This window comes from Protopterus annectens, chromosome 9.part0 (assembly GCF_019279795.1).
Source record: "Protopterus annectens isolate FY-2018-M chromosome 9.part0, PAN1.0, whole genome shotgun sequence".
NCBI lineage: Eukaryota > Metazoa > Chordata > Ceratodontiformes > Protopteridae > Protopterus > Protopterus annectens.
This window is the reverse complement of record NC_056743.1, coordinates 164,828,600-164,856,217: the sequence shown is the minus strand read 5'-3', so window position 1 is coordinate 164,856,217 and position 27,618 is coordinate 164,828,600.

Genomic DNA, 27,618 nt, shown 5'->3' with positions numbered 1-27,618 from the left:
ATTGTATGAGGTGTTCACATTTGTGCAGTATTATAGTAAAGTTATTTCTCAAAATACAGCCATTTCAGAGTATATTTTGCAAAGTACAGTATTTTGAAGAGTTTATTGTGCATTTGAATGTTATTACAAGCTCACAGAACAGTCTGTTTGTACATAATTACAAGGGACATATTTTCAGTGTTTTTGTGCATACTTTGTGGGCATGGCTGACAGATTTCGAAAACCCAGTGCCCTTGTGTTTGACAATAATATTGCAGAGAACTGAAGAGTGTTTGAGCAAGATTATGACATTTTCATACAGGCTGCATTTTCTGATAAAGATGACCGTACAAAGGTATTTATTCTGCTTAATTTACCTGTGTTCAGAAGCCATTGAAAGGGACCGTTTATTTGTGTATGCACCTGCTGTCTTTGCAGAACAGGGGGAAACAATCATATTGTTGTACCGGCTGAGTCGAGAGAGGACCCTGGGTGCTTAAAATGTAAGTTTAGAGAAATGTGTAACCCCTGGACAAATGTTACAGTGAAAAGCACTTATTTTATACAAGGCATCAAAAGCCTGGTGAAACTTTTGCAGCATATATAACTGAGTTGAGGAATAAGGCTAAAATGTGTAGATTTGGTGACTTAAGGGATGAGTTGATAAAAGACAGACCTGTGTGTGGTATTAAAGATAATGCTGTGAGAAAGATTTTGCTTCATGACAGTGATTTCACTTTGATTAAGGCTATTGAGATTTGGCAGATATACGAGCTCACAGAAAAGCACACAAATATGCTTACAAATGAGAGATGCATGCTTCCAGTAACTTCTAGAGCTCATGTTGATAGTATGGAGCACATGGTTAAAAAAACAGATGCAAGCACATAGCAGCAACTGTAGCCCCTGCAGCACCCACTGGTAAACCCCAGAGCTTTCCAGCAAATTCCAGAGTTTGTGCAGTCTCAGTGAAGCATAAGAGTGAGTCAGCAAACTCAAAGCATGGGCCCTCATCCAGTTTCATTGCCAACTGTCATAATTGTGGTGGAAATCATGAATCTAAAAGGGAAAAATGTTTAGCTTTTGGTTAGCAGTGCCACAAATGCAGTAAGTGTAATAATTTCAAAAGATTTTGTAGTTCAAAAGGCCCACATTCTTTCTTTAAAAGGGAACATTTTAATAAATGAGTTGATCAATTGGAAAGCTGCAACCCTACACTTTGTTGATGGTGTGTCACTGCTTTATGAAACAGTCAGTGCAGTACATTTAAGGGCAAAGAATGAAGTATTTTGTACTGTTAGGATAAATGGAAAACCTATAGAGCTCAAGGCTGACACAGATTCCAAATCAATGTTATGTCAGCAGAAACATTTGCTAGAGTGCGTCATGGTGAAAGGCTTGATTTGGCAAAGTGTGCAAAGCTTGTTGCTTATGGTTATGAAGAAATTCAGACTGAATGCTCAGTAGTGTTTTCACAGTACACTGCCGGGAGAAGTTATGACTTGTTATTTTATGTGGTCAAGAGGCACATCCAGTCATTATTAGGACTCAGAGACCGTTGGAAAATGGGACTACTTTCACTTAATAAGGAAGTCCATCATGTTAGCTTGCAAGACCACTACTCTAATTTAGCCCAGCATATTTTTTCTCCCTATGCTGATCTTTTTGAAGACAAACTAGGGAAGCTTCCAGTTCTGTACTCCATGAAGTTAGATCCAGATGTCAGTCCAATTATCAGACCAGCTCAGAAAGTTCCAGTAGCCATGCAGAACACAGTCAAAGTCGAGTTAGATAAAATGGTGTGACTAGGTGTAATTTGTCCAGTGGACGAACCTACTGAATGGGTATCTTCCATGGTGGTAGCTCATAAGAAAAGCTCAGATGACATTAGAATATGTATTGATCCACGAGATTTGAACAAAGTGCTTAAAAGATCTCATCATCCAATGCACACAGTCGAAGTTGCACCCTGATGCCAAATGCCCCTGATTTTTCTGTCTTAGATGCAAAGAGTTAATTTTGGTGAATTCAGCTTGACAAGAAGTCATCATTGCTCACTAAGTTCAGTACTCAGTTTACCAAGTACAGCTTTCTGAGAAATGCCATTTGGGATAAATTCTGTAAGTGAAGTCTTTCAACATGCAATGGAGCAAATTTTTTCTGGGTATCCTTGTGCTATTATAGTACACAACATACTAGTAGGAGGTAATGATGAAGCTGAGCATGACAGAAACCTCAGAAAAGTTTTGGAAAAAGCACGTCAAGTGAATCTTAATCTCAATTCACAGAAATGCAAATTCAGGCTATAAGAAGTTACTTATGTTGGTCATTTATTTACTAGTTCAGGCCTATGAACAGACCCTTCTAAACAAACAGCTATTCTCAAGATGCTGGCCCCAGACAATGTTCAAGTGCTGCAATGTTTTCTTGGCATGGTTATCTACCTAGGCAAGTTCATTCCAGACTTGAACCAAATTTCAGCACTGCTTAGAGAGCTGACTCGTAAAGATATATCATAGTCTTGGTTAGAGCAACACCAAAGGTCATTTGATGTCCTGAAACAGAGAATTGCTAATCCACCAACTCTCAGATACTATGATGTTCACAAGCCAGTTACTCTTTTATGTGATGTTTCAAGATTCGATCTAGGTGCAGTCATTCTACAAGAGGGTCAACTGGCTGCCTATGCATGAAGAACTCTTACTCAAACTGAAATGCAGTATACTCAGATTGCAAAAGAGCTTTTGGCAATTGTGTTTGCATATTCAAAGTTCCATGATTATGTTTATGGTAGACTGATCCAGATTGAAACAGACCACCAACCTCTAGTCATGCATACAGCTCCAGCCAGATTGCAATGTATGATGTTGAGATTGCAAAAGTATGATTTCACTATTGTCTATAAGAAATGCAAACTTCTTTATCTTGCTGATACATAGTCCAGATAGGCTGGAAACACCACTGAATGGCATGAGGATGAGAACTTTGATTTTGAATTCATGGAAGTGAGAAACTTTTCTTCCACACATCGTGATGAGTTGAGAGATCACACAGCTACAGATTCAGTTTTACAGAGGCTCATCCTCTGTATCAATCAAGGATGGCCATCTAGTTTACCCCAGGAAGTGCAACCTTATATATTTCTGTACAGAGATGAGATTTTTGCCTGACAAGGATATCATGAAAGATCCAGAAGTGATTGTTCCAAAGTCCTTGTAACAAGGGTACATTACCGTCTTGCATCATAGTCACCCAGGAACAGACTCTAGCAAAAGAAGGACGAGAGAATTAGTATTTTGGCCTTCTGTGCCACAAGACATTGAGAGAGTACTTTCATCTTGTTCCATGTGTAATGGTAATAAGCCACATCAACAGAAGCACCCGCTTCAGCTAAACCAGATTCCTGAACTACCTTGGTCGACAGTAGCTGCTGACATTTTCAAATGGAATGGTCAACATTATTTGGTATTAGAAGACTCTTCTAATTGGTATGAGATTGACCTGCTTCCTAACCTATCTTCCGGTTCTGTCATTACTAAGATGAAGCATCATTTTGCAGTCCATGGTAGTCTGCACAGTTATTTCTGACAATGGCATGCAGTTTACAAGCCAATAGTTTAAATGGTTTTCCAGAGAAGTGGGACTTTACTCATGTTACAAGTAGCCCAGCGTATCTGCAGTCAAATGATTTGGCAGAATGTGCAGTTCAGAGTGCAAAACAGTTACTCGAGAAGTAAAAATGAGGCAATAGTGATGTTTTCCCAAATCTCTTGAATATCAGAAATATACCTTATGATAAACATCTTGGTTCACCTGCTCAGACAATTCTGTCAAGACAAACCAGAACCACATTAACAATCAGTAGTCAATTGTTGCTTACTAATGTCAAGAACAACAAGTCAGTGAAAACCAATCTGTTGAAGAAGCATTTAACCCAGAAGTCCTACTACGATAAGTCCAGCAAGCTGCTCAATCCATTATGAGAAGAAGTGGCAAGGCTGCAAATGTCCAAAGGTTATGATCAGATTGGAATCATGAAGAATATTTGCCCAGAGCTGAGATTGTACATTATAGAATCACAAGGAGTAGAGTTTGGATGGCATTGGAAATATCTGATGCCAGTGTCCGAGCCTAAACCACAGTACATACACTGTGAGAAAAACTCTTTATTTCAGAGTGAGTTATCAGTGTTCCAGTTCCAGAGGAAGTTCCAGAGAATATTCCCATTCCTGTGATGAATCCAGAAGTTTCTGATATGAATTGTTCACTGAAGACTGCCCCTGTTGCTAAACCTAGTCCACATTATGTTACCAGATCTGGTCACTTGCACAGGTGTATAAATACTGAGCATGTGTGAGCCTGACTGCCATTTTGTAGTAAGCTGTTGAGATGTAAGCATGTATATATGTAAGGTCTGTCTGTTAATGAGTTAGTTTATATTTTATGCTGCTGCTAGCCATCCCGATGTGTTTCTATGTAATAAAGCATCTAAACAAACTATCTTGCCTAATCTGTGTTAGAGAGGGATGAGCAACAACAGTGCTTCATAGTCCTGCCATTCTGTCTTAAGGACATGAGAAAACAATGCCACTTCCTTATGTCTATCATGCCACATATAAAGAAGACTTGAAATGTATTCTGGGAAGAAGGAATGAAAGCAAGAAAACAAGATTATGTTACCACGGCAGGCCTCATTATCCACTATTTTCTGGGAAATGCATTAAAATTGTAAAATAAGTCCCTGGAGTGATTTTTTGAGGCATTAAACTATTCAGAAAATGTTACAATGGAAAAAATGTTTTTTGAGTTCTAAAGTGGAGTTTTCCTTTAACAAAGAATTGAAGGAATTGATCTGGGAGGGAAAAAGAGCAAGAGTTAAGTGGGGTAAGTTGATCCTTCCAGTAGGGCAAGGTGGTTTAGGTTTACCCAATTTGAAGAGATATTTTAGAATTCTATAGTTAAGGCGCATATACATAACATAAATAGAAGGTTATAATTCAAAGTGGAAAGGGATGATGACGCAAGGGGGAAGTTCAATAAATAGAGTAAGTGAGTGAGTTTTGGATGACGATCCTTAAGGAAAATAATAACCATACAGAATTTTATGTTCACAAAGTACCAGAAAGTATTCTAAGATATCAGCCAATTCAAGAATGGAGAAAAATTTGCCAATAGGTATGACTGCAAGTAGGGATGCAGAAAATAGGCAAGAAGGGGCTGGAATTTACTGGAGAAACCTAGCAAGGAAACCAAGATATTGGGAGAAAATAACTCATGTAGGAAAGGTAATAGAGTAGGATGATGCCAAGAAGACATTTTGATTGCAGGCTAGAGACTGTCTTGTCTACCAGGGCTTGATCTCAGAGTACAGGCAAAGAGAAAGGGATGGGGGCTGTAAATGAAAGACCTGCTCTGTTAGAGTTTTAGTTGAATCTAGAACATAAGAATCTGTTAAAAAAGGATAATTAGTAGGACATACACAGAATTGCACATTAACTATAAGAATCAATCAGAGGTAGTCAGAAAAGATTGAAGATGGGAAAGATAGACTTTAAAAGCAATTTACAAGAAAACAGTGGGAAGATGTAATGCTCCAAAGTATGCAGCCAACTGCAGAAGATTTAGGATCTTTGCTTGGAAGTGTTTGCATATGTATTTTTATACCCCAAGCAGACTTCAAAGAATTTTTCCACAGGTAGGTAACAAATATTGGAGGTGTGATGGAGAAAAAAAGAGGTAACTGTGAACATATGTTCTAAGAGTATAATAAGTTGGCAGATTTAAAAAAAAAATCCCTACAGAATGCTCCTATCAGAAATATTGTGTGAGCAAATGGCTGTAAGTAAGGAAATTATTATTTTGAGCTGGGACATACTCTGAATTGCCTTGACATATTAAGGGCTTATTAAGTTGGGTGGCCACGGTGGTGCAGTGGTTAGCGTTGTCGCATCACAGCAAGAAGTTCTCCGGTTCGATCCTCGACTGGGGTGCCTTCTGTGCAGAGTTTGCATATCCTTCCTGTCGTCGCATGGGTTTCCTCCTGGTGCTGCGGTTTCCTCCCACATCCGAAAGACATGCTATAGGTGGATTGGACACACTAAAGGTATGAGTGTGTGCGTGTGTCTGCCTTCAGGGAAGGTTGGGTGCCGGGCTGGCAACTCGACACCGTAAAATTCTACTGCCAATCATGAGCGGACAGGTGATCCGCTGTGGTGACCCCTAACCAGGAAAAAGCCAAAAGAAGAAGAAGACAATTAAGTTTAATAATGTTGGGTGCCTAAAAACAAACAACTAGAAAATGGAAATTAGTTTGAGGTAATGAATATCATAAAAGAGAACAGAATTGGAAGAGGGATCTTTAGAAAAGGAAAGAGCAAATTACATAGTAGTAGTAAGTGGAAACTGTTGGGACAATACATGCATAATGTTCAGGAGGAGAGAGAGGTTTAAGGGAAGGCAGGAATTCAGCATTTTCTTTTCTTTTTTGTAATGTTGGACTGATGATGGTATCAAAGAAAATAAATGTGATGTATATTATGTTTAAATGGAGTATGTTAAAATGGTTTGTTTTGTTTAATGTTATTGTATGTTTGTCTTTGGTGATAATTCAGTAACAGTGTTTAAAAAAGAAATGCATGCTAATGAAATAAAAATAATATACTGTCACTACCCAACTACCTGTTAAAAACAGGGGAATTTAAGCAGTGGGTAGTGTAAATTATTCAGGAGTTAAGGAAGATAGAAAGTTCTTCAGAGGTTATAGGTAGTGAGTGTGGTAAAATGAATGTGGAGTTTGAAAATATGGTATAAATAAAAGAAAAAGAGCTATGGTTAAGAAGTAACAAGAATTACTTAGAAGGGCTGACAAAGGTTAAAGTATTGCAGAATAAGTGGAATCTCACAGAGAAAGATGTGCAACTGCAGAATGCCAAAGAGAAAATAAAGGAGTACCTGGATAAAATCCATGAGTTTAGAAAGGTTGTTAAGCAACTGTTTTTATAACTCCAGAGCATAAAACCATTTAGTGCAATGACTTGTGCAACAGAAGGTAGAAGGGGTTGTTGTCAAAATTAGGGAATCTATAACAAGAAAAATAACCAGAAATCCTGTAGAGGTATTACAGATATTTCATGAAAAGTTGTATAAAGCAAAGAAATGTAGATGTAAAAAAAGCACAAATGGAATTATTTAAGGAAGACTTAAATATGCCAAGGTTAGAGGTAGATGAGGCTCAACAATTAACCGTTAAGATAGGATGAGATGAGATATAAACAGTGATGTATAATCCATCTGCAGGAAAGCCTCCAGGAATAGACGATGCTCTGGTAGAAGTCTGGAAGCTAGGAGGGAAGACAGTGATAAAGATCTGGAAGGTTTTGTTTAACAACATTCTAAAAGGAGGGGAAACACCAACATCCTGGAAAAAGCTGTGATGGCTGCAATACCTAAAGAAGGTAAAGAACCATCAGATCCAGCTTCATCTAGGCTCATTCCAAATTTAACCATAATTATAAAGTCTTTATAATGGCTTAAAGGATGGGAAAGGGTTTGCCAAAACTGATAGATATGGATCAATGTGGTTTTGTTGAGGGTAGACAAACATCTGGATACAATAATATAGCAATGATGAACTAGAGGGAAGTAGAATGTAAGAAAATAGTGCGTTGGTAGATCTTGATGCGGAGAGAGCATTCAACAGAGTAAGCTAATGTTTTATGAGTAGGGCAATGGAAGCATTTGCATTCCCTGATACAATAATAAGGTTTCTTGGGAGAATATATGAGGAGTCAGAGGCAAAAACCAATGTGGGAGGTTCCTGTCTGACAGAGGAACCAGGCAGGGGGTGTCCTCTTTCCCATTTATTTGCGTTATATATTAGAATAGGTAAAGTAAATTAGAGACTCAGAAATTCAAGGGTATAATTGGTATGGTAATAAAGAAAAGTTGGTTTTATTTGCAGAAGATATTGTTTTGTTTGTGATAAAACCAGAAAAGGAGATCTTAGTGTTGTGGAACAGTTTGATACAGTTTCAAGATTTTTTTCAGGTGTAAGATTAATGAAAATAAAGCAGACTATAGCTGCAAACTATGTACTCATACATGAATTGGTAAAGTGATATCCATAGCTATGGGGACATCTGCTCAATACCCCATCAGACTGCCACCAATTAAATGTAAGGTCCATTACTATCCTGGGTCAGTAACTAAGGAGCTTCATTCCTCATTACTGACTCCAATGCAAGATTGTTACTTAAACAGAAGTAATATTTCACAATTTTCCTTTAAGAGCACAACAGGAACATGCTCAGTCTGTGACTAGACTGTATACTTCTGTCTAGCCCTCATGTAGCTCCTTATTACACACTTCAGAGGAATGTGTCCCAGTTTAAGACCTCTAATACACTCACACTCAAAGTAAATTTAAATCTCACACATCCAAACTTTTCTGGGAAACCCTGACACAGATTTCCAACTGTGTCCCTTCCCCAAAACAATATGGTAATGTTGCCATGAATCAGAGTGTCTTCATGCTCTTCTAAAGGGGTGTCCAATTATGAAAATTAAATATCAAAATAAATGATAGCTATGACCAGAAGTGACCAGGCCTTCAAGGTGACCTGGGGAGTATCAAACAGGTATAAACACTCTCTAATCTCTAAAGAACACACTGATTTCCAACCACAGTGTAAAGCAATGAAAAACATACACTGTTAGAAGCACCTTGCTTTCTGACGGAAGAGTGCTCTCAAACAATCTGGAAATATAATTACTGGCAAGTATAATTCTTTGCAGTTAAACTTTTCAGAGTTCTGCATTCTCTTAAATTTTGCCTGAATTGAATTATTTTATATATTTGCTGACTGAATTATTTTATATATTTGCTGGCATTTTTTTTTGTTTCTGATCTCTTCTGAAATGGGTTTCTCCCTCCCACCCACCCTATTCCTGTGGTGTTTGTTGCAGTTGCCCAGCCCTACTGTAAATTTGATCTGGGACACTCCTCCCAGAATAGTCTTCATTCTACCTAATACAGAGAGAACATTTGAGAAGGCCAACCCACTTATGTTTTTAACCTTGAATTATCTTCTGCTCCTCCATCCTCCCCTTGCACTTTACTAACAAAAAAAGTCTCCTTGTGTTCTGACTGAGTGCTGAGTGTGCTTCTCAGCTGATTAGTATATTTTTGGCACTTCTTAACTATTCAGAGTTGAATAAAACAACAGTTGAATTTAGTTCAGAATACATTTTGAATAAATTGCATTTATTTTAACTGCATTTACTTTAATGCTGTTACACACTCAAGTGTGCTAGCTTGCACTGCACTTGAATTGTTTTGTTGCTGTTTTAGCTCCTTTCTGAAAAACAAATCTAAGCTTGTTTCCTGCCTTTCATGTAACTAGTCTAGTCCAGATACAGATTTGCTATAGCCAGGACTGTTGGTAGGCTTCTGTGCCCTCCAAGCCTTTCTGTGTTTGAGGGAAGCCTTCTAGCTTACCAGTGGGAGTGGTAAGTACTAGGTAGCCTATCTACCACAAGAGGAGTGGCCTTTGAACCATAAATTGTATTATATTGGCCGTTTGGGCAGTTTTTCCATCTCTTTCAACTTTCTGCTTTAAAAGCCTGCATTTCTGCCTGTTTCCTGCCTTTCCTGTAACTAGCCTAGTCTAGATACAGAATTGCTGTATCCAGGACTGTTTGTAAGTTTCTGAGCCCCCCAAGCCTTTCTGTGTTGGAAGGAAGCCTTATAACTTATCAGTGGGAGTGGTAAGTAGTAGGTAGCCTATCTACCACAAGAGGAGTGGTTTTGGCCCAGAAATTGTAGTTTATTGATCATTTGAGCAGTTGTTCCATCTCTTTCTACTCTCTGGTTTAAAAGCTTACATTTGTGCTTGTTTCTCACCTTTCCTGTAACTAATCTAGTCCGGATACAGATTTGCTATATCCAGGACTGTTGGTAAGCTTCTTAGCCCCCCAAGCCTTTCTGTGTTAGAGAAAAGCCTTCTAGCTTATCAGTGAGAGTGGTAAGCACTAGGTAGCCTATTTACCACAAGAGGAGTGGTTTCTGGCCCAGAAATTGTAGTTTATTGGCTGGTTGGGCAGTTTTTCCGTCTCTTTCTACTCTTTGGTTAAAAAGCCTGTGTTTGTGCTTGTTTCCTGCCTTTCCTGTAACTAGTCTAGTCCAGGTACAGCTTTGCTATATCTAGGACTGTTTATAAGCTTCTGAGCCCCCCCAAGCCTTTCTTTGTTGGAGGGAAGCCTTCTAGCTTATCAGTGGGAGAGGTAAGCACTAGGTAGCCTATCTACCACAGGAAGAGTGGTTTCTGACCCAGAAATTGTAGCTTATTGACCATTTGGGCAGTTTTTTCCATCTCTTTCAACTTTCTGGTTTAAAAGTCCACATCTGCGCTTGTTTCCCACCTTTTCTGTAACTAATCTAGTCCAGATACAGATTTGCTGTATCCAGGACTGTTTGTAAGCATCTGAACGGTGCCAAAGTCTGCTCTTCAATTTTTCCATTAGATCTGCTAGTTCTCTTCTCTCCTGCACTTTTACTAGCTTATTAGTTTAGCACTTTACCAGACTTCCTGTAGCAATTATTTTAGCACACAAAAGTGTTACCAGCACTAAACATTCTTCAAGGAAACAGCTCCAGTATTTATTAATGCCCACCCATCCAGGCATGTCTAAAGGTCAGTTCCCTGTGCTTTCTCCTATTTACCTGGTGAGCTTGGGCATCCTGAGGCAATGTAGCAACTGTCTCATGTACACTGACAACCCTCTCCTCTTACCGCCCAACACTCAGACTTGTGAGAGATCCACTTATGTATCCAAATTGGAAGCCATGCACTCTCCAGCCAAGACCTGAATAGCTGGTCAAAAGGAGAAGGTCAACACTTGCACCATACCTCATGGAATACATAGCCCTTCAGAACACACACACCAGCACTGCCTTCACATAAAAACACAAACCACACACCCGTCTTCGTGGAGGGTCTCAATAAAAATAAACGCAAACAGCAGAGACCTCCAAGGCAGAAACGCACCTGACCACCGCAACACAACACTAATCACGAGACACACAACTCTCCTAAACAATGTGCCACTCAACCAAAGCCCCTAAGGCAAAACAGCATGCCCAACACACTAGTCATAGCTGACTCGACAAAGAGACACAATGATGTCCCACTCACTAGGTTGAATAAGGAGACAGTGACAGTTAGTTGCCAGGATCTGCCACATAATGCATACATTCAGATCCCTCAACAACAGGTGCAAATATGACTCTGTCATTGTACATGTGGGTGTGAATGATCTGAGACATACCTCCCTGGGCTACATGAAAAGAGACATGGGAGGAGCTCATGGATTATGTAGCCCAGGTGGGTATGACCCTAGCCCTGAGCAGCATCCTACCATCATCCAGATACCACATTACCAGCAGAAAATTATTGATTTCAACAATTGGCTAAGTTTCTGGTATCATTCTAAGGGGGTCCAGTATCTGCCTGGGATGACATGATTGACAGACCTCGATGGTTTGCCACAGATGGCCTGGATCTGTCACCCCTGGGTTTTCGGATACTGGCCAAGGCTCTTGCCACCGCATAGTGCCTTTTTTAGGCAGTGTTCCAAAGACCAAATTACCACCGTAACAGCTACAAACAAATGCAATCTGAGAGCCATGCTGTTCAATGCTAGAAGTCTAAATCTCAAAATGCACTCACTTGAACCACTCCTTAAAATGGAGAACATCGACATTTGTGCTGTGACAGAGACCTGGTTCAAGGCAGCAGAAAGCAGCCCCACACTATCAGGCTATAACTCATTCCACACCTTTTAGCCCCAGAACTTGGACCAAAGCTACAAAGGTGGTGGTGTTTTCATATTCATAAAGGATATGCACACCTCCAGACTGGTAGCCCAACATAACACATCTGAGATACTTCAGGTGCAGCTAACATTGCGTAAGACAGTGATTCAGGCCGTAGCCTGCTATAGGTCCCCAACCATGCCCAAGATTCACGTCATGTTCCTAAGCACACTGGAGAATATTAGGGTCCAACCTAACACTCTCATACTGGGCGACTTCAACTACCCTTCCATTAACTGGGAAAACTACTCATGTACCAATACACTTGCCCAATGCTTTCTGGAATTCATTAATTCCAATGCTCTGGACCAGCTCATTCTTAAACCCACTAGGGGTAGCAACATCCTTAACCTGGTCATTACTAACATGGGTGACCATTGCTCTACACCAGTAGTCAACTCATCCCTGGTTAGATCTGACCACAAACTAATCACCTTGGAAATCCACATCCCTCCCAACCCCCCCACCATGATAAACGTCTCCAAACCTAACTTTGGGCTCCTAAAAACAAAGGTGACTAACTTCACGGCACCCATGTAAATGGAAAATAGTTGCATGACCGCCAAATCATACACCAATGCACTGTACAAACACATGCACAAATGCATGAATCTCGCCATACTTAATAGAACCAAGACACTCCTCATAAAAAGGAAGCCAATCTGGTGGTCCCATGCCATAAACTATCTCTACAACAGGAGGAGGAAACTGATGCAGAATAAGGCGAAGTCCCAAGACTGGAAACAATCCCTTATCAGTCTCAACAAAAGGCTGAGATCCCTCATCAAATCCTCTAAAGCTAGCTTATGAAGACAGAATTGCAGCAGATAGTAAAGACAACCACAAGGTCTTCTATAGTTATGTAAAGAATCTCCACAGCAATACCCAAATTTGCTCTGAGCTACTGCACGATGGTACCTCCTATACCGAGCCAACAGATCTTGCCAATATACTGGCCGACAGATTCAGTGCTAACTTTACCCCTCCCCCAAAGGACCAATCACAATACCAGTAGATTGCCAGGCACCCAGTATTACTGCTGCACAGGTTAAAACAGCACTGTCCAAGGCCAAGAATACAGCTTTTATGGGACCTGACAATATCGCTGACTGAGTTCTACATGAACAACAGAGTGAACTGGCACCTCACCTGTGTGCCTTGTTCATTCACAGCCTAACCTCAGGCTTTGTCCCTACCAAATGGCACTCTGCTACAGTCATGCCTCTCCACAAAGGAGTGACTACAAACCCTGGGAATTATCGCCCAATTAGCCTGATGAGTCTGATATGCAAAGCAATGGAACGCATCATCATGGACCTAATAAACAAGGATATAGGGAATCTCCAAACTCTGGATCCTACACAGTTTGGTTTTGTAAAGGGTAGATTATGCCTGCTCTACTTGGTCGACTTCTTTGAGTCAGTCACCAGAGCTATGGATGAAGGCAAGGTGGTTCATACAGCCTACCTTGATTTGGCCAAGGCCTTTGATACCATTCCCCACTCAGGGATTATAGAAAAACCTCACTAAGCTAAGCATCAACCCCTATATCACTAGGTGGGTTGTAAACTGGCTCACAGATAGAACCCACAGCATGAAAGTAGCTGACGCCAAGTCAGACTGTTGACCAGTCATGAGTAGAGTCCCACCGGGTTTAGTTCTGGGTCCTCTCCTGTTTGGTATATACTTCTCTGAAGTCCAGGCCAACACGAAGGGACTCTGGCTGACAAAGTTCACAGACGATTGCAAGTTGGGAGCTATTATTAACTCCTCTAGTGATGTTGACATCCTACAGAAAGGCCTCAATGACATCAACAACTGGTGTCAGAACCATGGCCTTAAGCTCAATGCCAAAAATGTGTCATCTCCCTTGGGAAAAACCTGGTTCCCTTGAATTACCACATTGATCGTAGTCCACTGAACACAGAAGGCATTATAAGATATCTGGGAAGACAGGTTGACAGCAACCTCTCTTTTGACTACTATGTTGCCGCTGTGGACAGAAAGTCCTTCTATGTGGCACGTCTCATTACTAAGGGTTTTGCATCCAGGAAGAAAGAGGTCATTGTCTCCTTCTACTCTTCACTCATTAGGCCAATCATCAAGTATAATGCCCCATTTGGCATGTATCTCACTATATACCTGCAACAACTGCAGAGGCTGCAAAAGTACCTCACAATGAGGATCCTAGGCCTTAAACATGTGTCCTATATGGACAGACTCAAAAAACACCAACTATTCTCTGTCTCATATCACCTACTTAGAAGCAATCTCTCCTTGACTTACAAAGCCATCTCTGACCCAGCTCTGTTTGAAATGCTACATCTAAAGAAATCCCAATCCCTCTGCACCACACACTCCAGAGACCTCAACCTCATTACCACAATCAACAGAACATATTGGAGGGATAGGTTCATAACCCAGAGGACTGCCCATGCTATGGAATAGACTTCCCATATATGTCAAGCAGAGCACCTCACTGGCTCTCTTCAAGAGAAATCTTGATGAGTGGATGGGAAATAGAAAATTCACCCTAGGAATCACTCCAGTGGCTCTACTTGACAGAGGTACTAGGAACTAAGGCTGGGTGGCAGGATAATCCTATGGGTTAGGCTTGTAAAGGCTCCAGGGCCATTAGCCTAGTACACACCCATGAACCTATAAAGAAAATGATTACAAGAATGTAAATCAATAACTTTCAGTAAACACCAGAATTCAATCACCAGACATATAAAATTAAACTGTAGAATAGAAGTCCATCATTCTAGAAAAATTCTATCTTGAAAACTAAGCTTTCCTAATCTAACTAGAGAATACTGTCTCTGATCTAATCTAACACACAACAGCAAGGCAAAGGTAGGCTTACAGTTCTGGTGAGTCCTTTTTCCGGGTATCTTCTGACTGCAGCTCTTCACTAACAGCCAGTCTTAACTAATTGCACAGCTTAGCAGTCTCAACTGTCTAATTTAAAAATAATAACAGTCAGCTGTTTGAAAAAGTTCTTTTTCCTGCCAATCAGCTGTTTAAAAAAAATCACCTAGCAACCTGGAACATTCTAATGACATTGCCTACTGTTCAGCTGATTCTTCACAGTACTTTAGAACGTCCCTCATAAACATGTGCACTTAGAAATGTATCAAAACACTGACAGATTCTTTAAACATTCTGTTTAAAATGGGAAATACTCAACATTTAAAAAACATATTTACATTTTCAGAATTAGGCATGCTGGCATACAATATGAGTTAATCTGAGAATATACACAAATCTCCTGCCAGACATCTGTGTGTTCATTTTATTCACAATGATAAAAAAAAAAAAGTAAAGCAGTATTTAGGAGTATGGGTTAAAAGGATTCTGTTAAAGCAGCTAAGGATATGTGGGAAGAGACTAAACAAAAGATAATAGAAAAACTGAGAAACAGGAGACTTTTGTTTATGGATATGAATAGCAAGATACAAGCAGTAAAAATGTTTTAGTCCTTTAAGTTTATACAAAGGTCAAGGATATGTTTAACAACCAGAGTAGAAGTTAGTAATCAATAAAAAAGTTGAAGAGTTTTATCTGGGAAGTGAAGAGAGTGAGAATCAAGTGAAATAATTTGGTCCTTCCAATCGAACAAGGTGGTATAGGATTACTATATTTGAAGGGATATTTTAGAGCTACACCATTAAGGCTCTTGTACATAACATAAGCAGAAAGCTACAATTCAAAGTGGAAAGGGGATGATGATGGAGCAGGATTGAAATTCAAAAAATAAGATAAGGTGAGAGTGGGATTTTGGATGCAGATCCTTAAGGAGAAAAAGAACATACAGAATACTGTATTTATAAAGTAGTAGAAAGTATTCTAAGAACTAAGACAACATGGGAATGGCAGTCCTGATGATAGGGATGACTGCAATTAGGGGTACAGAGAAAAGGCAAGAGGAAGGGGAATTTACTGTAAGAAACTGTAAAAGGAACCAATGTATTGGGAACAAATAATTAAATGGAGAAAGGTAATAGAATGGGAACAGGCCAAGAATATATTTGGACTGCCTTCCAATCAGAGACTGATAAAGTATAGGCAAATAGAAAGGGATAGGGGAATCCTAAGTGAAAGACCAGCATTGTTAGACTTTTTAGCTGAATCTAGAACAAAAGCTGCTGGGATATTTAGTAGGGTATATAAAATATTGCAAGATAACTATAGAAATCAATCAGAAAAGATTGAGAAGAGAGACTGAAAAAGCAATAAATGAAGAAACAATGGGTTGACTTGTGTACGGCTCCCAAGTATGCATCGAAGCTTTACTATCAAAAAAACAAAGAAACATGAGACAAAGATGGCCGCCATTCTGTAGACACTGTACATCTACAGCTCTCCAGATACTCGGAATAAAAATCAACCCTGAGATTATACTACAAGAGTTTTTGTATTAATCGTTGGATATAACTATTCTACTACAATCAAACATTGCCTGAGAGGTAAAAGAACAGAAGGAAACTAATTAAATTCACAGGATTAGAGCTGATTGTCTGCCTAACTCTGAAAAGAGTATTAAACAAAGGATCTGTCTGACTTCTGTTTCACGGTGTCAAAAGAGGAAAAAAGCATGGAAACAACAACTAAAACCAAATTATCAGCACTGCAGTCACCAGAAAAAGATTCAACAATCAAAAGGCAGAAAACTGTAAAACAACAGGAACTTTTAAAAGCTGGAATGACAAATAAACCGGATCAACTGGCTAACATGGAAGACATCAAAACTGCTTTTTTGCCCATACAAGAAGCTTTAAAAGAACTTTCAAACCAGGTACTTTCTTTTGGTGCCACATGCAGTCAAATTCTTGAAAGGATAGATAAATCAGAAGCTAGGATATCCGAAAATGAGGACAGAATAACATTGCTTACAAAAAAAACAGATATTCTTGACCTGGACATTCAATCTATGCAAAACAAGATTCTGGACTTGGAGGCAAGATCCAGAAAGAACAACATAATTATTAGAGGAATTCCTGAAACTATTCAATATAATGATTTAATGTCTACCATTATACAAATACTGGAAATATTGTTCAAGGACTCTGATATGGCTAAGCAAATTGTTATAGAAAGAGCCCATAGAGCTCTCAGAGAAACACAAGCCTCAAATATTCCTAGACCGGTTTATGTCAAAATTCTCAATTACCAGGATGTAAATAAAATAATTCTAACTGTTAAAAAGAATGGAGATTATGTTATGTGGCAAAATAATAGAGTTTCTATGGGACAGGATTTACCATTGCAAATAAGACAAGCCAGACAAGCATTAGCTCCATATTGCAAGTTCCTTATTGAAAAGAATATTAAATTCCAGATGAAATACCCTAACACATTAATTTTTACAGTTGATGGGTCCAAATATTCCATTTCTACAAAAAAAGAAGCAAAACTTACCTTTTTGAAGATTTTCAAATCCCTCCCAACTTCGGAAGCTTAACTGGAACATTCAGTCTGTTTACAACAATGTGGATACTGGGATTCCATGCCTACTATACCTCGAGGCTCCAAAATCCTTTGTTTGTTCTTGCTTCTTCACCAGGCCCCTTGGTTAATAACTAACTAGTTTTTTTTTGCAGGTCCAGCTTGTTTACGAAGATTCCACAAACTTTTACAGCTTCTACGAACTGTGTTCCTTCGTGAGGCAACAGGAAGTCCTTTAGATGCTGCTGAGGGTCCGCTTTCATTGTGGCACATCCGGAAGTCTGTCCGCGTAATGGTTCCCCCTTCGTGAATTCGAAGATAAGATTTCATGACCAGGAAGTAGATAGAGCTCTGTGGAAGAAGGGGAATCTACTGGGAACGTAAAACGAGGCTTCGCGGACTTTTAATGTATGTTTTAACTTTTATTTCTGTAAAAGGGAATGTGAATTCAGTCAGGTAGGATTTAAACTGAATATTAATGTAGTGGTTAAAATGTGTCATTTAACTAATATGATAGAAGTAACATAAAGTTATCATAGTTATTCTGTTTTCCTAGGTAGTTTGCCTGAATGTGGATGTGCCAATAATATTGTACTGTACTGCAATATTTATTCTCCTGCTTTTAGATTGTGTTTTAATACTGTAAATGTTTAGATACAAAGGGGTTTTAATGCTGGGATAGTTAGTAAATTAAAAGCACATAATATATCCTGGTATTCCTAGGAAAATGAAGGTTATTTTTCTGATGTGGTTCTGAATGATTTGGGAACTGTGCTATTTAGATATTGTTTATATATTTAAATATAGTATCTGCTAAGCATAGTTAATGCTACTTGTATTCACCAATGCTGCTGTCATCACAATGTTAAATAAATTAGATTAGATAAACAATGTCAAATTTAATGCTTTAAATATAATTTAAACATATAGTGTATCATCTTGAAGTCAATAACATTACTGTTTAATAGGAGTACTGTCATATATCTGTTTAGGTTAGATTTAAATAAGATAATTAGAAATTCTAGGGTAATATAACCAAATTATAGAACTAATAATATATGTTAACTATTAGAGAGGTAGAATAGTAATTTTGCATATAAGGAATATCATTTGTGTTAACTAAATAATGTGTTCAAGAGCTGTAGATAGATACCAGTGTTTAGTAGGGAATGTTTTGGTTAGGTTTTGTAGCGTTAGATGTAGTCATTATAGGTTTTTTGCATGTTTTTAGTGTGTTATTTTGTAAGATAAAGAACAGATATTTAGTAATGATGTGTACCAATAGAAGTTTATACAGTGTAAAAAACCTATGTATGTCCTGGTCCAGGGGAATAGTGGATAGGCACTGGTTAGGGATAGGACATCAAGATTGCTTCCAGATATTATATACTGTGCTAATACATCTGAATCTAGTATCGTCTTTCAATTTTAAAATATACTTTAAAGTTTTAAAAATCTTAGTATGTGGATAATAGACTCATGGAATGTTAAAGGGTTCCAGAACTTGAAAAAAAGGAAATTATTTTTTCATTTACTCCTCCAGTCAAAAGCATGTTTTATTTTGTTACAAGAAACCCATTTGACTAATGATCAATGGACTTAAATAAGAAATGGATCAGAGAGGTGATAGCTTCGGAAGGGACAACTAATAGTGCAGGGGTGGCGATTATTATTAAAAGTCAGTACCAAGAGAAAATCCTAGATTTTAAAATGGACAAAGAGGGAAGATGGTGTTATGTGATTCTTGTATCCAAACTTTACGATAAACCGGTGATACTTCTTAACATATGTGCCCCATGTACCAATCAAAAATTTTTCATAACATCATTTTATTTTATCCTGAATCAATATAATAATTACCATATAATAATAGGAGGCGACTGGAATACATACCAAGACCCTAAATTAGATAAATCAACTTTACAGCTGGACACTTATAACTTGAGTATTTTTTCTGGTGGACTTTCTGTTCTGCTTCACTCCTTGCCATTTGGTTTCTACACATTGTTTTTTATTTATTGGAGAAGGAGCGTTCACCCAGAGGTGACTGTATATTTCATTGAGATTTTAAATTATATGATCCATTTAAATACAATAAGAATCAAATGAATGCAAATAACTTTACATTTTATTCAAGTTGTCATAAAATGTGGTCCAGGATTGACTTTTTTCTAATTTCAGATGCACTAATGTTTTTTGATCCCTATATATACATACAAGCTCGACATTTGTCAGATCATTCTAGGATCACACTAACTTTCAATAAGGACACTAGTCATAAGATACGTTTTAGAGGTTATAATTGGACATTAAATCCATATCTATTGAATAAAGAAGATGTAATAAAAGAAGCTCAGGAGTCCTTTAACCAATTACTAGCTAATCTTTCGGAACACCGTCATCCATCTGACATAGAATGGGCAACTACCAAAGCACAAATTAGAGGAATGTTTCTTCAAAAGGCCACTTATTACAAGAAATTACAAGTGAGAGACATACAAGAATTGGAAACTAAAATTAAATTACTGGATCAGGATCTAATTGGGAATTATAGTAAACAAACTGAAACGGAGTTGTTAAAATGTCAGAAGGACCTTTACTACAAAACAGTAAATTATCATTTTATGAGCAGAAAATGCTGGTAAAATACACCAATCACATACAGACCCCTTCAAAAGCACTAGCACGTATCATTAATCAATCGAAAATACCTTCTCAAATCTCTGAAATACACTTTAATAATAAAACATATACCAATACTTAAGATATCATGAAGGCATTTGAACTAATATTTTCACAAGTATATGGTGAGCAACAGGAAGTAAATATAAATAAGAGTAATAATGATTTTCTGCAGAAAATTATCTTTCCGAAGATTGGTGATGAGCTTCATATGAACTTAGTTAAACCAATTTCTTCAGAGGAGATAACTGATGCAATTAAGAAGTTGAAGCCATATAAAGCTCCGGGACCAGATGGTTTGACCACAGAATTCTATAAAACTTTTAGTGATAAATTGGGGAAAATACTTCCACAGGTATTTAACTATATAACTAATAATAAAATTACTGACCCGCACTTTAATGCTTCGAAAACTATTCTTATACCGAAAGAGAATACTGATTTACATAACCCGGATAATTATAGACCTATTTCACTTTTGAATATAGATATGAAAATTATGACATCGATTTTGGCTAATAGATTGAAGAAGGTAATTAACCTGATAATATCAGAAGAACAAGCCGGTTTTATAAATGGCAGACAAACTACAGATAATACGTTATCACTTCATACACTGATTTCTTATGCCACTCACAGGAACTTTAATGCGTATGCACTCGTAATTGACGCACAAAAAGCTTTTGATAGAGTGAACTTAGAATGTTTGTTTGATATTTTAGCATGTTTTAATATACCACAAGAATTCATTTTAACTTTAAAAAAACTATATAATAATCCTGATACAAATCTAGTTATTAATAGGAATCTCTCAAAACGAATTCAAATTAAGAATGGTACCCAACAAGGATGTCCGTTATCTCCTATATTATTCAATCTATATTTAGAACCATTATTTCTACATATCAAACAAAATATTTATCACAATGCTCCAATAATTTATGGTACGAAGATTTCCATGGCTGCTTTTGCAGACGATTTGAATATTTACTGCACAACACCTGTTTCAGATATTAAGAAAATATTAAAAGCTGTGGAAGACTTTGCAAAAATATCTAATTACAAAATAAATTAAAAAAAAAACAAGGTATTCCCATTAAGGACGCCTACACCCTTCTCGCTTTTACCATTGGTAGGGCAGGTAAAATCTGAAGAAAAAATAAAATATTTAGGGGTTGTTTTTTCAACAGATAATAGAGACTTTTACGTAAATAATGTTAAGTTAATTTGGGAACAGATAGTCTCTGATTTAAAAAGATGGGATAATCTGAAATTACCAATAATGGCAAAGACCTCAATTATTAAAATGAACATACTTCCCAGAATACTATATATCTTTAGAGCTACACAAGTTCAAATTTCCAGGAAATTCTTCAAACAACTTCATACAGAATTAGCTAGATTTGTATGGGAACCTAGAAAAGTTAGGATATCTTATGACAAACTGATGACTCCGAAAAATAGGGGTGGGTTGGAACTACCGAATTTTGAAACATATTATTTAATAATAAATGCTAATAGAATTCTAAGAGTAGTTAACTTTGATAGGATCAATTCAAAATGGACTCCTAAGTGGTTGATTCTAAATCATAAACATGTTGCTGGTCTGGGTATTAATTGTAAGGCATTACCTTTTTTAAATAAAGATACCCTTAAAATGTACGCTTTGATGGAGCATATCAAAATATATATAATATCAGTACAAAGTCTGTTTAACTCACTAAATCTTTTACAATATATGATGATTTTTCAACCATTTCATAAAAACCAGAATTTGAAAATTGGTAATCAGTTGATAGACCTTAAGAAATTCCCACTTATAAGTAACTTAACCATACTCGATTTATATCCCTTTCTAGGTATCTCATTACATAACATACTAAAAGAGATGGATCTCCCTAACTCGTATTTAATTATAATAAGACAGTTAAAGGACTTATTTTAGTAATAGGAATTTCAAAATTAAAGAAGAAGATTTAAACGTTTGCCTAAACTTATGGCAAACCTTAACACAGGAATGTAAATATATAACAGCGTCGTATAGTTTGATGAAAGAGGTGAAATACAATAACCAAATAATTTTATCGAAATACTGGAAGGAGAAATTGTTAACGATTGAAGATAGTAAAATAGTGAGAGCAATTAACTTAACCTTAAAATCAGTGTCCCTTCAAAAGTTATTATTTACTCAGTTGATATTTAATAATGCGTATTATACGCGTCTCACTTTACATAAATTTAACTCAAAAAATTCACCCAAATGCCCATATTGTATAGATCAAATGGCTGACCTTTTACACATGTTCTGGAGTTGTAAATGTATTTTTAAACTCTGGAATTCTTTGAAATTCCAACTACAAAAAATGGGATATCAACAATCTACACTTTCTTGGGAGTTTACAATTCTACATATTCCGCCAGCTAATTTGGATAGATCCCAAAGGATCATACTCATAAATATTTTTTTGTTAATGAAGCTGTATATAGCTACAAATTGGTTGAATCCATCCCAGACTTCATGGGAAAATTTCAAGAGTGTAGCGATAAAACATATCTTAGCACACAAATTATTAATTAGTGATCATAAAAAAAGTGTAAATAATACAAAAATATGGGAGCAAATCTTTAACATTGTCTTAGCTTAAGGTTCCATTCCACTTTTCTCCGGGAAGTACAGACTAACTATGGAGTTGTCTATAGATAAGTCTTATATTGATACTAGATTTTTATTCTTGTTTTTTTTCTGTAATATCTATTTAGAAGTGTATAGTTATGTATAATGACTCTATGTAACTGTTGGAAACATTCATGTATATATTGTAAATAGGTTGTAGTATTGTATTAACATTTAGAAAAAAAGAAAAATAAAGAATTATTATTGAAAAAAAAAAAAAACAAAGAAACACAAAGCCTAACTAAGTACCAAGAACTGCGCAACCATGCAAAAAATGCATTAGGCTGGACAACAAATCCTACTACACAACATTACAAACTAAATACCAACACAACCCGCAAAAATTTTGGCAAAATGTAAACCAGTTACTAAAATCCACACAAAAGGCTACCCCCAAACCAACCACCCCTGACACTAAAGTTCCCATCGAAACACAATTCAACTCCCAGTTTGTGAACTCAATTCTATCCTTAGTATCACAGGACAGTTCCTTCCTCACTATCCCCCCAACACAAATAACACTAACACAAGCTTTACCCTCAAAACAGTTTCCACCACTTCAATCAAAAGCATGCTCTCCAAACTAAAACCTCATCAACAGCAGCCGACCTACTCCCAAGCTATTTCTTAAAACTCACATCAGATGCTATTGCTATCCCAGTCTCCACTCTCATAAACAGATCAATTGTTGAAAACTATGTGCCCAAACTCTGGAAAATATCCTATGTTACACCCATACATAAAGGCGGGACCTCCACTGAACTTAATAACTACAGACCCATTGCTTTACTCTCCCCCCAGCCAAAATCCTAGAAAAATGCATCCATACCCAGATGCTAAGCTATCTCCTAGACAGCAACATCCTGTCACCTACTCAGCATGGTTTCAGACCTGCCCATAGTACCACTACAGCCCTCCTTTGCTTCACAGACACAGTAAACCGTCTCAAAAATGAAGGCCTACAAGTGTCAACTTTTTTTTTGGATATGTCCAAAGCATTTGACACAGTCTCACACCAAATCCTGCTAAACAAACTAAACCAATATAATCTATCAAATTCCACTCTTACCTGGTTCCAAAGCTACTTAACTGACAGGTACCAAGCTGTGAAATGGGAAAATTCTCTATCTCCTCAGCTGCCCATAACTATAGGAGTCCCAACAGGGTTCTATCTTAGGACCACTACTATTCACAGTCTTCACAAATGACCTCTATACCTCCACACAGCATGCATCTATAATTCAGTATGCAGATGACACTACCTTAATCTGTGCTGCACAAAACATTCCCACCCTCCTGCAAACCACTCAACTAGCATTCTCTGACATTGAAAACTACCTTACCAAAGCCCAATTTGTCCTCAATCCAAAGAAAACTCAACTTATGATTATAACCAGTTCTAACAAAAACACTAACAGTCAATTCACTATCTACTCCACAAATGCTACTCCAATTGCTCCAGTGGCACAGGCTAAGCTATTGGAAATAACCATAGACTCCCTCCTACAATTTGATAGTCATCTCAACTTAACTATTAAAAATGTACATGCCAAACTGGGGTCACTCTACTGTATCAAACCATTTCTTACCAACAACACAAGATCAGCCATTGCTCGCTCCCAACTTCTATCCACCCTACTCTATGCATCTCCCATTCTGACTAATCTCATCAAAACTGAACTAAGCAAAATGGAAGCCTGCTATAACAGAATTGCCCGCTTTGCTGCAAATTGTTCATATAGAACTCATCACTGTACTGCTTTGAGACAGCTCCACTGGCTTGAACTGCCCAACCTCCTAACCTACAATCAGCTCTGCCTCTGTCATTCTATCTATTACCTCCCCAATAAGTGTCCTGCCCTCAAAAACCTAGTACATCACTCAGCCAAAAGGCCTCTTAGATCATCAAGCAAACTACTACTAGAAGTCACCAACAGCTACAATAGCTTTGGAGATGCACTATATAGTAGTTCAGTGGCTAAAAAAATGGAACTCTGTCCCTACTAGCATTCAAAACACATCATCCAAAGCCTCCTTTAAAGACCTCATCAGGCAACATCTCAAGCAAAGTTGGCAGCGCCATGATTGCTCCCCAGGCTAGTGAAAGCGGATAACATATACATCCTAAATCTAGAGCACTTGATAATAGTTTTCAGTCTTACTCGCAAACACTGGCTAATCTACAATGTATGTACTGTACCTATGTACTATGTATGTATTCTACCTATGTTCCAACTTTTAGCTGTACACCACAAATCTATTAATTACCTTTATTTTTAAAATTAATATTTTTTTGTTTGTTCTCTCCACTGTAACTGTTAATGTGCCGCATACCACTGTAAAAATAAGTCTCTTGTAATTTGTGTGTATACTGATCATGTCTAAATAACTAAATGTGTCTGTAATTTTTCTTTGCGGAGCTTTTCTCCCCGGGCCTCTGCTGAAAAAGGGCCTTTCCGGCTCAGTCAGACACCCCCGGTTAACAAATGTAAAATAAATAAATAAATAAGTCTAGAAGATTTAGGATTTTTACATAGAAGTGTTTGCATAAGTGTTTTATACCCCAAGCAGACTCGGAAGAATTTTTTCCTCAGTTGGATGACAAATGTTGGAGGTTGGATGATGAAGAAAGAGGTAATGGAAACATATGTTTTGGGAGCGTAATGAGTTGGCAACTTTAACAATTCCCTACAGAGTACTCTGTCAAAAATACTGGGCAAGCAAATGGGTGTAACAAAGGAAATTATTCCATTCATTCATTCATTTATTTATTTTTGAGCTTGGATACGGGATCTTAATTGCCTAGACATAGTAAGGCTTTGTTAAGTTTGATTCTGGTGGCTGCCAAAGTAGTAATTACTGAAAAATGAAACTCAAAGTCTAAACCAACCATATTTGAAGTAGTGAATCTTGTACCAGAGATAAAAGAACTGAAAGTGGGATCTTTGGAAAATAGTAGGAGCAAATTACATAGTAAAAATGAAAATTGTAGGAACAATACATGTTGAAAAATGTTTTGCAGAAGGAATGAGTTGTAAGGGAAGGCAGGAATTGGCCAATTTATGTAATGTTGAATTGATTATATTGTGCAGACAAATATATGTGATGTATAATCTTTGTAAGTGAGCATTAATATTGGTTGTTTTCTTTTATATAAATATAAGTTTGCCTGTATCACGAGTGCTAATTCAATAAAGGTGTTAAAAAAAAACAATAGAGTGACTGGAGCTGTACAGTTTGGATTGAGGGGGTAACACGAATGTGCCAAATTAGTCAAGGTTTCTGATGTTGTAAATGGGTGCATAAGAAAGTGTTCATGAAGGAGTTTAATAGCCAATAAGCTAGGAGGTGGTCTGCCATTTGTTTAACGGGTAGACAATTAGCTTTTCTGACGCAAAGCTGTGGAGTTAAGGTATGCCAATCTGACAATATGTTATGTATAGATACTGTCATGAGAACAACACAGACTGAGTAGTGAACTGCAGATGGTGCGATATCAGAGGTAATATGTACTGGTATACTTATTGATGTATTCTTTCTCCACATGGCCTTGTACCTATTAAAGGAAAGGGCATGCAAATGGAAGTTCTGTCATGCTGAAAATGAGATCTTGTTGCAGGCCCTCCATATCTATGACTGACAGATTTTCTCCCAGGAGAATACTGACCAGCTCCACTGTGACCATGCATGGCAGGATGTTTACAGGCATTAATGCTGTTGGTGGCCAAGATGGAAACTATGGTCAGGTCAGATGCAAGGCTACCAACATGATCTGAGATGCACAAAAGCATGCTGCCTGCTTTACATTGGAGGTTAAGACAATGGGAGGCAGCCTGTTGGCCAAAACATCATTGCTGAAGATGGAGGAGTTTCTTTCTACTCTGTGTGTGTGTGGGGGGGGGGTCATACTAATCACTTTCTCATAGAGGTTTGTTGATCCAAGGAGCTAAACAACAGCAGGGCTTTCCCCTGGAGATGTCTCAGGTGTGTTTCAGTGCTGTACTGAGCAGAGCATGTGTGCGACTTGTGTAGTGCAGTGTCTTACATGTCAGCGAATTTGTGCTTTTCTGTTATGTAGAGACATCAAGTCTACAAGCTGTGGTTATCTATTTCAGGAATAATAATATTCAACATGCCTGTTATTTCTGCACTAGGAATAATGGTGTGGTGGAGAGTACTAATACTGGGTGTTGTGCTTTGGTGTCTTTACTGATGATATACTGTGTGATTCTGACACTATGTATAATCCACTGCCTGATGCTGAAGATGAGTCAGACTCTGACAGTAATAGCGAAGTACAGCTAGCACAGTCATGGAGCATGGCATCAGTGTTGGATACAGGAAATATACAAATTAGATCTCTTAACCAGGTAGTGAACATGGCCTCTGTGTCTGTTGAAATCACACAAGATGCAGGCAGTCCCAATGGTGACAGAGCTAGTAAGGAAAGTGCGTCTTTCCCAAAGACACAGCTTTCATTGTCTGTCACAAGACGATGGTTGTGTAGGTTTGCCTGTCAGTGGCTGTCGATGTTGTGGCTACCAGGCCCCTCAAACTAGTTTTCAATGTCTGCAACCCAGAAAATGTGCAAGGCTAAGGTAGAGACATAGGCTAGCAACACGTCAGTTAATGCGGAGATGGTACTTGCATTGCAAAGTATGCATGATGAGCTACAGGAGTGCACATCCTGTATGTGTGACATTTTGGGTATGCTCAAGCTCCTGTTGGAGCAACTTAGGCCCTCCCATTCCCACAGGATGCTTGCCAGGCATGAATCACATGGCCATTCCACAACTGTCTCTACTGTTGATGGCTATTATGGACATAGGAGGTATAGGTCACAGTCACACAGTGACACTACTTGTCAGCAACATCTACATGCAGAAGTGTGTATAGGCTGGGGAAGGCATCCACGAAGACATGGTGCTTATGTCAGTGCCATATGCTGTTGTCACACAGCACA